Below are 11,510 nucleotides of genomic sequence, written 5' to 3'. Positions count from 1 at the left end.
AGTAATGAATCCAGATATGGGATTCACTTTTCCCAGCTCATCTCTTCATCTGTCTTTCCCTGTTCTCATGGTAAATTACCTCCTAGGGAACCTTGTTGCCTAATTTGGGTTGGGCTGTTTAAGTTCATCAAACAATTTTGATTCTTTTGAACTTGAGAGGGAAAGTTCTCACTTCCATTCCTCCTAAAAGTACTGTCAGGTGTTGGTCAATACACTGTCTTTCCCAGCAGCATCTAAGTTTTCAACAGCAGTGAATACCTTTGGGGATTGGAGGGTGCTATCAAAACATCCTGTGGCATTACAAAAGCACCTTCTCTCGCTATTAATCAGGCAAAGTTAACCTGAAATGTTGAATTCCCAACAGAGAGGGGCTATATCTATGATGTTAATGAAGCTTAAGTGTTATTTACTCTGACCCCTTCCAGATGATAGGAAGGGCCCTCACAATATATTCACATGCTTGTATATTTTTATAAAAATTGCAAAAGATATTTTTGTATTGTTTTTCTTAAAGAAGTTTTCTCCCGCCAATTATATGACCATTAGACCCTGGATCTATCCTTGATCTCAGGCAAAACTTTTTTGTTGTTTAACTTTTAGGAAGCAGAGTGGCATAATAGCATCAAGCCATTCTGATTCCATCCTGGCTTTCACTTCTTACTAGCTGTGCAATCCTAGGCATGTTCCTTAACCTCCCTGAACCTGAGGTTCTTCAGCTAGAAAATGGGGATGACAATCTGTGTCTTGCAGGATTGTTGTGGGAATTAGAGTACCTAGTATGGTGTTTGGTACATAGTAATTAATCAAAACCATTGTGTGTTATTACTTTGTCAACTGCAAAAAGATCTTTGCTTTGGTGGAGTGGGTACTTATTTCCCACATTTCTTACATATCTCTTTATTCTCTCGTCATACCTACGGCTGATCAAAAAGAGTCTTGAACATGATAGGACAGGCCAGGTGAATGGGGCTCTGCTCTGAACTCTTAACTGAGTAATTCAGTTGCCAAGCAGTATTCTTTTTTCCAATCTCAAATTTGAGGTTTTCTGGGTGGCTAGATTGCCTTAACTCTCTCAATGTTATATTACCAAAAAATTAATTAATATCTGATGTAGAAGAGATGCTAGGGATTGAAGCCAATGGCCAAGAAAGAATTCTTGAGACATCCTTTGGTGCAAAAAGGCAATTTCATTAAAGCATGGGAACAGGACCCACAGGCAGAAGGAGCTGCACCAGGGTTATGAGGAGAGGCCAATTACATACTTTCAAGTTGGGAAGGGGCCAGGGAGAGTATAAATCTCTCAGGAATTTTGAAAGCAAGGTTTCTAGGACCTTGGTGTGTGTGTGTGGGGGGGGGGGCGGCTAGCTATTATTGGGAAAAAGTCATTTATTACCGTCTAATAAAACCTTAGTCATGAGATCCTTCAGATGTCTATCAGTGAGCCATATGCTTGGAGGATGATTGCCAACACGTATCTTGGGGGATAGAGATAAAGAAAGCTTCCAAAGGAATTTTTTTATATTAAAGTAAACTACAGGATCCTGGGGATTGGGCTAAGATCGCCTTATGTCCTTAGCAAACTATTGACATCAAGGCAGGTGAATCCCTACAGGAAGGTCACTCTGCCTGTTTCAAGGACTTGTCAATGGGCTGTAAGTAGCTAGGAGACTTAATAATTTTTCTTCTGCCATTGTTTCCCACATCAATATCTAGGCAAGAAGTTTAGAAAATGTCTTTCAAAACCATTTATATTGGGTCTAAATCTCAAAGAGAAGATTCGATATTGAAAGTATTATTAAAGAGTCAACGTTCTTTCGAATGTGTTGGGAAAGGGACAAGGCGGTGGTCTTCAGCCCATATGCCAATAGGTTTATTCAAGTGGCCATGACCAGGAACACAGTTGTTCTTTTTTTTTCAATTCAAGTGCCAAACATATTTAGTCTTCCAAGCTATATGATGGTAAAAAACTATAGTCACACCCTCAGTTTAAAAAATATGAAATATACACATAGGTGCTCTAATAAAAAAGACTTAGGAATCAAAGAAAATATCTCAAATGCACTCAAGGAATTATTTGGAACACAGGAAATACAAGAAGATTGGTACATTTCTTATAATTGCTTAATTGACTGTTATGCCTGTGGGTCACACTCTAATTCACTGTAACTATAGCTTGTAATTGAAATGTTGTTTTAGTTAAGAAGACAACATGACAATGAATCCTTCTATGAAAGGATTTCTGCCTGAGGCATTTAATTCTGCCTCAGAACTCAGGTCAAGTGGGTAGAAGAAGCACATGCTTCTGAATTCCTTACTACTGAGATTTAACATCTTTGTCTGGCTTGTTCTGAATATGCATCTGCTGTCTCTTTCTCCCAGTGCACATTCCCCGCCCCAATAATGGTTGTTCTCCTGCACTTAGATTTATCTTCATTCTTCCTCATTGCCCTCCTCTCTACCCTACAAACACACAGGAGAGTGGCCCTATAAAGTCAGTGGGAATTCTGTCCCCCAACTCCCTTCTCACTGGGATCTTGCAGACCAGACTTCTAGGTAGCACTTTCCAGCTTCTCTAAACTTATTTTCTATTCTTTTCCCCTCCACTTCCATCTATCTTTCCCCATATTCCACAAGCATTTCCAGCAATAGGCACAACAACTGGAAAAAATACAATGATTTTCTAAATCCCCACAAAGGATGAATTCAGTCTTCAAGTGTTACAATGCTGTACCAACATTCAAAATTTGTTGGGAAAATCTTTCATTATTGGGATGCCTGGGTGGCTCAGTGGTTGAGTGTCTGCCTTTGGCTCAGGGTGTGATCCTGGAATTGTGGAATCAAGTCCCACATCGGGCTCCCTGCAAGGAGCCTGCTTCTTCCTCTGCCTATGTCTCTGCCACTCTCTGTATATCTCTCATGAATAAATAATTAAAATCATGAAAAAGGAAATCTTTCATTATTGTGAAGAAGTGGTTCAAAAAGAACCTCTTGACTTGGCAAGATAGCGGAATATATTGAAAATACATAGGAAATCTGTCTGGAAACCAAATTATAAACCAAATTGCTAGCAACGCTTAAATAAAAGGGATGAGAGATCTTAGAACAGAAATAAAAAAAGGAAAAATATTCTCATAACTCCTCAACATAAGCTCCTCTTATTTTAAGTTTTGCCACTAATTCTAGGAAAATGAATAAGAAACAGAAATAGCACAACCACAAAGGCATCAACACTATCAAGAAAGCAATACTCTGGGGATCCCTGGGTGGCGCAGCGGGTTAGTGCCTGCCTTTGGCCCAGGGCGCGATCCTGGAGACCCGGGATAGAATCCCACATCGGGCTCTCGGTGCATGGAGCATGCTTCTCCCTCTGCCTATGTCTCTGCCTCTCTCTCTCTCTCTCTCTCTGTGACTATCATAAATAAATAAAAAAAAAATTAAAAAAAAAAAAGAAAGAAAGCAATACTCTGAAGTGAATGTTAAGATGGTTCCCTTCTTCATAGTCAGGGTGGGAGCTAAGAAGAAAATGACATAGGTTAAGTACCTATGAACCTCTGTCAATTTTTTTTTTTAAAGATTTATTTATTTGAGAGAGAGAGAGAGAGAGAGAAAGCAGGCGCAGGGAGGGAGAGGCAAATGACATGGAGAGAGAGAATTTCAAGCAGACTCCCAGATGAGTGCAAAGCCCAATTCTGGCTCAATCCCAGGACCCTGAGATCATGACCTCAGCCAAAAGCAAGAGTCAGATGCTTAACTGCCTGAACTACCCAGACATCCCTCTATCAGTCCTGGAAAAGCAGGTAAATATGTCAGATAATGTGTGGTACAATGCAGAGCTTTAAAAGCAAAGTTCTTAAACAGCTGTTTATCAGAATGTGTCTAATTTTAATTAAATTTTGTAGTGAAGGAACCAGAATTAGACAAATAGATAAAAGAGCTGATTTCCATTAATGCTTTCACACATACATACATACACAAATGTCTGCACGATTAGCAAAAAGAAGGCATTACTAATGGAGACACAAAACTGGTTCACATTCTATAGGGCAATAAAACCATAACATCTTTAGGGTTAATTTCTCTAAAGGCTATAAAATCATAACATCAAATCCTTCAAGGGTAAACTTCAACTTTTTTTTTTTTTCTTAAGATTTTATTCATTTAGCTATGAGAAACACAGAGAGAGGCGAGACACAACCGGAGGGAGAAGCAGGCTCCTTGCAGGGAGCTGGATGCAGGACTCCATCCTGGGACCTGGGGGTCATGCCCTGAGCGGAAGGCAGACGCCCAACGGCTGAGCCACCCAAACGTCCAGGTAACCATCAAATGGAAAACTGTGTGGAGGTTCCTCAAACAGTTAAAAATATACCTGCCCTACGACCCAGCAATTGCACTGTTGGGGATTTACCCCAAAGATACAAATGCAATGAAACGCCGGGACACCTGCACCCCGATGTTTCTAGCAGCAATGGCCACGATAGCCAAACTGTGGAAGGAGCCTCGGTGTCCAACGAAAGATGAATGGATAAAGAAGATGTGGTTTATGTATACAATGGAATATTACTCAGCTATTAGAAATGACAAATACCCACCATTTGCTTCAACGTGGATGGAACTGGAGGGTATTATGCTGAGTGAAGTAAGTCAGTCGGAGAAGGACAAACATTATATGTTCTCATTCATTTGGGGAATATAAATAATAGTGAAAGGGAAAATAAGGGAAGGGAGAAGAAATGTGTGGGAAATATCAGAAAGGGAGACAGAACATAAAGACTGCTAACTCTGGGAAACGAACTAGGGGTGGTAGAAGGGGAGGAGGGCGGGGGGTGGGAGTGAATGGGTGACGGGCACTGGGTGTTATTCTGTATGTTAGTAAATTGAACACCAATAAAAAAAAAAAAAAAAAAAAAAAAAAAAAAAAAAAGGCTGTAGCACTATTTGACCTTTTATCAGTTGTGAGTTGTTGGGCAAATACACTTTTTTTTTTTGAAGGCGAGGTTTATTTTTAAGATTTATTTATTTTATTCAGAGAGAGAGAGAGAGAGAGAGACTGAGACACAGGCAGAGGGAGAAACAGGCTCTATGCAGGGAGCCCGACATGGGACTCGATCCTGGGTCTCCAGGATCACACCCCAGGCTGCAGGCAGCGCCAAACCGCTGCGCCACCGGGACTGCCCCGTCAAATACACTTTGAAAGCAAAGTTATAATGACCACTAGAATCAGTTGAGGGTAAACCAGGACTGCTCAGTTTCACTCTACCTTGCCTCTACAGAGTCTCCTAGTAGTATCTGTGAAAGTTCTCAATTTATTCTGTAAAGGAGCCAGTATTTTCCTATACCAATGATGTAGTTTGGAATGTTGGTGAGGTCCGGAGCAGACAGCCAAGAAAGAATTCCTGAGATGTCTTTGGTGCAAAAAGGTGATTTTATTACAACCTGGAGACAGAACCTGTGGGCAGAAAGAGCTGCTGCACCAGGGTTGTGAGGAGTGGCTGATTATATACTTGAGGTTTGGGCGAGGTGACGGAAAAAAAGGGAGGTGTTCAAAAGGACTTTCATGTGCTAAAGAAGATTTACAGGATACTGGAGGCCTGGCCCATTTAAGGTTGTTTTTCTTCTAGTAAGGCAATAACATTAAGACAATTAGGAGCTTTCTGAAGGAATGTTCTACTCTTTCTGTTACAAGTCCTTGTCAATGGGCTGTAGGTTGCAAAGAAACCTAACTTTGTTTACATTTTCTTATGCTTCTGTTTCCCACAATCACTCATGAAGGAAAGATGATGTTAGAGCACCAGGAAATTGAGGTAAGAGTCTCTGAAAGTTAGGCTATTGATAAGAATGCTTTTTTCTTGTAAGTCACCAAGACGTTGGTAAACTGATGGAGACTTAGGTTTTGTTGGACTGTGATCTCTATTAGTTAACCATTTGTTTTTCCCTTCCCTTAGTTTTAGGGCAGCCAGGAATGCCTGAGGAATGTCACACATATCCCATCTGGGAGTGGGGGTGGAGAGGTTGTGGGGTGTCATCTTGTGCTTTGTCCTCAGCTTGCCTTCTGCTCTCTCATCACTATCATTGCTAGACTTGTGTGTAAAGGAAGAATAGATAGGAGGAGCCATATCTAGGGATTCAACCCATGACTTTCAGTATTTGGAATGTGTGAAATCAATTTTGGCTCCTCAGAAACCTCTTTTGCTTACCAGCTAATTCCTCACTGAGGTCTATTTAGACAAAAGGACTGTTCCTTTTCTAGCTGCCTTCACTACTGATGCTGCTTCTCCTCAATGCAAGAGCCAGAGAACAGTTTGTAAAACCAGGACCAAGAGAGATCTTGGTGGCAGGGATTTTTTTTTTTCCCTCCTTATCTTTTTAAAAATTTCATTTTACTTGAGAGAGAGAGAGAGAAAGAAAGAAAGAGGGAGAGAGAGAGAGAAAGAGAGAGCATGAGCAGGGGAGCGGAGGGAAAAGGATATCCCAAGCAGGCTCCATGCTGAGGAAGGAGCCTGATTTCGAGCTGGATCCCACAATCCTGAGATCCAAGCCACCCAACGCACTGAACCACCCAGGGACCCCCCCTCCCTCCTTGCCTTTGTATCTCTACTCCTAACATAGGGTCTGCCACATAGTAGACATACAAATGTAACTTTGTCCATGAACTTTGTCCAATACTGGAATGTGGTGAAATTGGAGAAATGGAGTTTGTGAATTTACCTGTTCAAATTTCAGTATCTTTTCAAAAAGTAGGGCAGTGAGGTATCCTGTTAACCTCAGAGACAGTAATTTAAATATGTTCCCAAATTTGATTCATTTGTGATTATTGGAGGATAACTCCTCTTCCTTGGGGGCAGTATTAACTTGTGATCAAGTATGAACCTAGCATTTTGTTGCTTCATACTCTCTTGGCATTAACTGCTATATGCTTCAGACAAGCAAGGAAGAAGCCATTTTCAAGAGTGAAATATAATATCAGTTTTAGACCCTATCGTATTCCTGCAAAGTTTGTAAAACTCATTTGAGTTTATTCTTTACCTGGTAATCTGTGATATAGTCTTAGGAAGAATCTTATTGTAATGCAACAACATTTACCTATTTTGCATGTGCATTCGTGTGTTTTTATGTGTGAGCATCTCTGTGTAAGAGAGAGAGTGAGCACTTAACTGTTTGATTTGGCTGTTTTTGTTCAAGGAACAATCTAGATTTTGAGAGAAAGGTCAGCTCAGGTTATGTGAGCTCTGTGCTAAGGCAAAACCAATCCGTGATACCGGAGCTGGAGCCTCTCTCCACCCTCTGGCTGCCTTCCAAGAGAACTGAGAGGATGCTGAGCCCTCTAACTCAGATGTGGCTGTATTTGCTGCTTAGATCCCACAGACTCACATTAGTCATGGTTCCTTGCCCTCTGGGTGGGGTAGAATGCAATTTGTTCTGATGAAACCTGCACTTACTGGGAGGAAACTCAGTGGGGGAATTAGCTGGTGAGAGGAAAACTCTTTAGAATCAATAATACCTGATTTTCATGGGCAAACTGAAACCCTCTTTCTCCTCTCCCACCCACATTGGTGTAAAAAAATTGTATTTCCTACTTTAGAGAAATCTCTAGGAGTTTGTAAGCCACAGTTACAGTGTCCTTGAAGAAAGTGGACTTCTCTCTCATTGCCAAGGAGGAGGCTAAAATGAATATCATACTTCATCTAGTTTGTGGACCCAGTTTGAACCCAGAGGAACGAAGATGGTTTGAGACAGAATATTTGAGTTCTTGCTCATGGCTCCTATGTTGTCCTTATTCTGTCTCTAAAGCAATTTTCCCAAACCCTTTTCCCTTCTCTGGTAATGTAAGTAACTCTCTATACAAGAATAGAGCAAGAAAATGAACGACAATTAAAATACAAACCTTTGTTTTGCAGCCATCCCCCAAAGTCTGCCTCTTTGCATCTGGAAACCTTGGTTTCTGTATTTTTCTATGGGTTTAGCATCCTTTCCTTTTTTGTTGTTGTTTAAAGATTTTATTTTATTTATTTATTCATGAGAGACATACAGAGAGAGAGAGAGAGAGAGAGAGAGAGAGAGGCAGAGACACATGCAGAGGGAGAAGCAGGCCCCATGTAGGGAACCCGACGTGGGATTCGATCCGGGTCTTCAGGATCAGGCCCTGGGCTGAAGGTGGCACTAAACTGCTGAGCCACCGGGCTGCCCTTAGCATCCTTTCCTTAGCAGAAACATGGTAGAAAGACTCAGAGCAGATAAGAAAAGTAGAATGTAGTAACTTAATAGACTTGGGCAAATCAGTATGAACTCAAGACTTTAAAAAGCTGTGTATTTTCCAGCTCTGCGTCTTGTCAAATGCCCCAGCTGCAGTAGTGTTTGGTCACTCACCAACTCTTCCTCTGTCAACAAATGCTCAGATTTGGGTCTTTGATACTTTCTCCACTAGAAGGGGCCTGGATTCCTTGGACTGCAGCAGTTTCCAAGATTAGTGACAGGAAAAAGAAAATGCGTCAGAAGATATCCTTCTATTGCCAGAAAACAAGAATTCTTTAAAAACACATTAGCACCAGTGCTGAAAGGGCAGCAGAGCAAAATTAAAGATGGCCCACTGACTAAATGTTGAAAAACTAAAAATGAAATGATTATTTTTATCAAGTTAATCATAATACTCAAAAGGTTTAAAGTAAGTGTCAAAAAAAGGTGAATAAAAAGATGGTGAAGCTGAATAGACTTGTTCAATTTTTACTTTTTATTGAAACTAATTGGTAAAGACAGGAGGTAGTTTTTTCTTTTCAATTTCTATGTCTTGCTAAAAGATACATTTTATTTTTTATAGATTTTATTTATTTATTCATGAGAGACAGAGAGAGAAAGAGGCAGAGACACAGGCAGAGTTGGAGAAGCAGGTTCCATGCAGGGAGCCTGACGTGGGACTTGATCCCAGATCTCCAGGATCATGCCCTGGGCCAAAGGTGGAGCTAAACCACTGGGCCACCGGGGCTGCCCACTAGAAGATACTTTTTAAAAGAGGGCATTCTATCTATATGATTTTCTCACATAGGTATACATATGCCTATGAGAAAGAGTTTATTTAACTCATTAATTAACGAGAGAACCAGCCCTATGTTACCACTTGGTCAAGGGACAACACAAAGAACTACATATTACAAGCAATAAGAAAAGCTGAAATGAATTTACAGATAGATGCAAAATGGGCCTATCTAGAGGTATTAGTAAATTGCCTTCAACTATTAACTTGCATTTGCATGGACAAAATTATTTGTACTATTACTAGTTCACTGCAATTGCCAGAGTTGCAAAATAGTTTGTAGTTGAGGAATAAATATATTATTTTTCTATCATTCAAAGTTTTTGGCTGAGACCTCTGTAACAAAAGACATTCACAAGAGTTTGTTTACTATAAATTCTATGTGACAAGAGAACCTTCATAAGGAAATGAAGGCCTGAGGAAATGGTTATACCTTAGGGTTTTAATGCTAGGTTTGATGAAGAGTGGAGAGTGGTAGAAAAATGTGAGGACAAAAAAAGAGTATGAGTTTAGTATAGTCAGCAGTGGTAAACAGGAAGACCTGTTTGTTCAGATTCCTCTTGGAGTCTCTGAGATCAAGGATGTTCTTTTCCTCAGCGTATGGGGGGAGGGGCAACCTCTTACATGAATATTTTATGACTTGCTTCAGAAGGTCAGAAAGCCCTTTCTACACATGCCATTTCTCAAATTCCTTCAGCTTAAAATATTCCACATGTCAAGATGCCATATTTTGGGGAAGTGTGTCCTGAACTCCATCAATTTCAAAGACAATGAAACTTGGAGAAATGTGGTAGACAGGACAGACAATAATTTTTATTTTTTGCCTATGTCAAAGTCTTTCACAATTTTTCACAAACAGACTTCTTGATAGTCTCTTTATAAAATATGTTTCCTTTTTTTTTATGTTGCTGTTAACCTAAAAAATAAAACTGCCAGTTACAAGAAAAATAGGTTTATTTGGGAAAAGCAGAGAATTGCAGTCTGGGACAAGCAACCATGGCGAGAACTATAGGTAAGTCTGCCAAACAAAGCAGTATACTTTTACAGAAGACACAGGGAAGTTGAAGGGCTGTTATAAATCACAAGTCCATCAGAGTAAACTGGGAGTTTGAAGTATAGTGGCTTTTCATTGGCTGAGTTGTGACTCTCTCATTGGCTGGGCTCTTGGGCTAAAGGGGAAAGCCTTTTTTCCTCCTGCTGGGATATAAAGTAGCATTGGCTTGTAAGGTACATCTCTTCCTGCTGGAGTTGCAATTAACTACTGGTGGTAGAGCATGAAAACTCTGCTGCTTAAGCTCCTGATTCTATTTTTATTTTATTTTATTATTTTTTGCTCTTGCTTCTATTTTAGTGAGGTTTCCCATGATTAATTTTCACATACAAAGAAAGAATGTATGGAGGGAACATCAGAGGAGGTAGATATTCCTAGAAAGAGAAAAACTGGCCCAAACCAGCAGCTACATGGAGTGACCAGAAGAATAGAGATTTGACCTTTATTCAGCACATATAATAGGCATGCAGGAAGATAACATAGTCCAAGAAAATAAAGAAGCCAAATTCTCCCAAAGAAGAGAATTAACTATGTAGGCTTAATCCTTGACTACCCAGGAGAAGAAAACTCTACATCCTTGCAATGCAAAGTATGGTTCTAGGACCAAGAACATCAGCATCACTTGCAAGCCAATTAGAAATGCAGAACCTCAGGTCCTACTCCAGACCTACTATACCAAAGTCTGTATTTTAACAATATTTCCTAAATGATCTAACATAAAGTTTGCAAAACCCCAATCTAGATATTCTGCTAATTGCAAGGAGATACTCATGAAACAGAAGTCTCCAATTACAGCTTTAGGCCACACTATTATACCATAGTGATAAGACTATTGGTTACAGATACTGCCAGCGTAGAAAACATGAAAGAATGTATCATTTTATAGAAAGAAACTATGAATCAAAAACTTAAAATCTATAGATAGAGCATTTAACTGAAAGTAAAAGTGAGTTTTAACTGTAGATCGTCCTTGACTTATGATGGTTAGACATGATTTTTTTGCCTTTATGATGGTGTAACAGTGATATGCTTTCAGTAAAAACTGTATTTCAAATTTTGAATTTTGATCTTTTCCTTAGCCAGCAATGCCCTATGACGCTCTCTGGTGATGCTGGGCAGAAGGAGCTCCCAGTAGCCACCCAATCACAAAGGCAAACAACTGATACACTTAGAACCATTCCGTACACATAGAGCTATTCTGTTTTTCACTTTCAGCACAGTAGTCAATATGGTACGTGAGATATTCAATACTTTATTATAAAATAGGCTTTGTGTTGGATGAGTTTGCCCAACTGTAGGCTAATGTAATTGTTCTGAGTATTACAGGATTTCTCTGGCTTTAGTGCCTGCGGTTCTTGGTCACACTGTTTGGAAGAATGAAGACATAGAGCAGACAGTAAGAGTGGTGGGCAGCAAAGCAAAGGTTAAAGTTTA

The sequence above is a fragment of the Canis lupus genome, chromosome 14 (genome assembly GCF_011100685.1).
Source record: "Canis lupus familiaris isolate Mischka breed German Shepherd chromosome 14, alternate assembly UU_Cfam_GSD_1.0, whole genome shotgun sequence".
In the NCBI taxonomy this organism is placed as follows: Eukaryota; Metazoa; Chordata; class Mammalia; order Carnivora; family Canidae; genus Canis; species Canis lupus.
Note: the sequence above shows the minus strand (reverse complement) of the source record.